The sequence below is a fragment of the Glossina fuscipes genome, unplaced genomic scaffold (genome assembly GCF_014805625.2).
Source record: "Glossina fuscipes isolate IAEA_lab_2018 unplaced genomic scaffold, Yale_Gfus_2 60755, whole genome shotgun sequence".
NCBI classification, from domain to species: domain Eukaryota; kingdom Metazoa; phylum Arthropoda; class Insecta; order Diptera; family Glossinidae; genus Glossina; species Glossina fuscipes.
The window spans coordinates 251,880-254,825 of NW_024003067.1; the positions used below are offsets into that span (position 1 = coordinate 251,880).

At 33.3% G+C, this 2,946-nt stretch overlaps 1 long non-coding RNA gene across 1 annotated transcript; it reads right to left on the bottom strand.

Annotated features, from left to right (window-relative positions):
* Positions 1-215: 215 nt before the first annotated feature.
* LOC119643423 lies at positions 216-1,076 on the bottom strand. Its single transcript, XR_005248282.1, has 3 exons — positions 633-1,076; positions 379-570; positions 216-319 (listed from the first exon to the last, which is right to left on the bottom strand). It is a non-coding gene; the product is annotated as an uncharacterized LOC119643423 (long non-coding RNA).
* Positions 1,077-2,946: the final 1,870 nt, after the last annotated feature.

The following is a 2,946-nucleotide window of genomic DNA, read 5'->3' on the forward strand; positions in this document are numbered from 1 at the left end:
TAATTGTCATTTATTTTATAATTTCATTAATACATACCATAATGGAAAGTAGTATATATATATATTAAAAAGTAGTATATGTACATATAAAAATAAAAAAATATAAATATATTTGTTAATATAAGGAATTAAAATGATCTCCCTTTAGATCAAATCAGAGTGGAAACATAAAGGGTTTAACTAAGTCCTGGTCATCATTCTCGAAATCACTTGAAATCTGGCGAAAAACGTATTCGACTTTTTCCTTTTTCAGCTTTAGTACATTGACGATCTATTGTCATCGATATTCTCTCTTAATAATTGATTTTGCTTGAAGTTTCTAAACACATTAAAACAATTTAAACCAAACAGAAGATTGCAAATTAGAAGTTTACTCACTACGCTACTCTACTGGCGGAGAGAAGCGCATCACTATCGAAAGATATGACCGCAGCGCCAAATTTCAGTACCCCTTTAACCCTCTCGACTGCTACGTCTCAATTTGCTAAGTCTGCAATTTAATCAATCAGTTCTACTTCTTCCTTCGGTCATCATCTTCTTTTTTGTTCGACATTTATGGTTCATCCAAGTCTAAAACAAAAAATAAAATAATTGAAAGTGGAACGTTCGAATGGAAATTATAATTAACTTACTGTCCGCGAACCTTCCGGTTTTTTTTGGAGAAACCCATTAAATTTAGTTTACAGCGGCTTTATATAGAATTATTGTTAATAAACAGCCATTATGCTTACTTTGTTGCAATATGTTGAATTTTACTTTATTTCAATTTTTTTTATTCTTAACCCACATATTAATTTAAAAATTAATATTTTAATGAGATTATCATTATGGTGTTATAAGCTGCGGTTAAATACGATTATGTCGTCGACGTACACAAAACATTGGCACCTCATGGCACCCCATAGTCAACAGTCTCTGGAAGTTATTTGAGGAAAATACGATTAAGAGGTTGGGGTAATATTTATCCTTATATAGTTTGTCGAATACATTCTCTAGACTGATTAGTGGATATGTGTTGTTTACTGGTTTTTTGCGCCATTGGAATGTTTTCCTTGGTGCTATAAGTAGAGGTGAGTTTTAATCAACGAATTTTTTTACTTAGGTGTCGATTTGTTAGGTTTGTAATTGAGATAATCTAAAATTTTTATATATGCTGACGTTTTGTTAGTTATTGATAGTTTTTATGCATAAAAATAATTAGAATTCTGAATGCAAGCTCGCCTTCTTGGTTAATATTTATTGTTTATAAAACCTATTTAGTTGCTTGTTGGTGTAATGTTTATTTTCATCTATTTATGGTATGCAGCAGTTTTTCAGAGAGTTTGTTTATATTTTTAGCTTTTCTCTGGTTACTGTTTTTGTTGTTTTATATGGTACTTTAATGTCACCAATTCCACTCCCTGATACAATTGAATTCCGTAAGTACATATTTTTGGTAATTTTTTATTTAAAATTACCGAATCTTTCAATTTAAATTTTAATGGATGTAAGATTTCTCTTCTAGTTGATGTTGTAGTGGCCGTGGGGTAACGCAATGCTTTCACCACCAAATTTATTGCTATGTTTATTGTCTCATAGTCTGTTTTGCATTGGTATTTTTGTAGAAGCTTTGTTCCTGTTGTTCCCTCTCTCGGTGTGGGAAAATATTGCTCTATACTCGTGTGAGAATGTCTTTTGTCCCATCTGCGAATTTAAGAGATTTTTTGCTTTTAAGGTAGTGAAATACGAGTGCCTGTTAAATACATTGAAAATCCAAATTTGTTTTGTTGATGGTTCCTTCGATCGCGGAAACAAGGTCTAAGGTCTAACTTACCTTAGTTGTCGACTTGCACAAATGAGTTAGGCGTTACCATAGGTTAGTTAGGCATTGAGGAAGGCTCCACCGTCAAGCTTGGCTGTACAACGAAGAATCTGTGATTTTATGGCTTCAATAATGCCTTCACAACTATTGATCCTATAGAAAAGATATGCGAGATCTTTTAATAGAGAGGAGGTTTGACGAAGTTGTGATTCCATTTTTCTCCAGATACAAGATTATGTTACGGCACAACTTCGCACTAGTTTGTAATTTACTACTTTATGGGTAGAGGATGGATGGTTTACCTTAGTTACTGTCCGTGAACAACGAATACTATCGTTAACTTAGCGAGTTGGGTAACTTAGCTCAATCGCTGACCCCGATTACTTTACTTTACAAGGGGTTTTTCGCCCTTACTGATTACACTCACAACCATAATTTCCGAGAAATAAGATAAGAAATTGTTATAGATACGAAGATCCAGGTATATTTATTCTGTTTATAAATTTTTTGGAAAAGAACCTTCTAGAAGGGCCTGAAGAATATCCCGGCTTAGAAGCACCGTTATATGGTAAAAGCAATTGATTATATTCGCCATTCGCCTTGCTTCAGAATGTAGTATAGTCTGAACGCATATCATGGTTAATATGCATGCACTTTGAAGTGTGATGAATTATGAAAAATCAGTATAATTCATTTGCAAAAAGAAAAGGAAGAAATCCGTCACAATTATTTTCATCTATAAAATTTGTGTATAAATAGCCGTAGTAAAATTAAATAATTCAATTGTGAAACGACAATTCAAATGAAGCGTTTCATTTGCTAAATATCAACAAGCGTTCCATCCGCTTAATGTCTAGCTAGGGACAACTTCTAGCCGATCTTGTATTGGCATTGAAAGAAGTTGACAGTTTTGGCGTTATAAGCCGAACAGCATATGTTGAATACAAAAGATGAACACACACTAATGCCGTTCGCATAAGCATACCAAATCAATTTTACCATTAATACGCGACGATGTCTTCCTCGTAATCATTCATTTTTAATACATGGCGATCCTGCAATCGATCCTGTGACCGATCCCACTTAGTTCGTAATCCTGTTCCATATTACATTATTATTTTGCTGTCAATTTGGTCATAACGCCG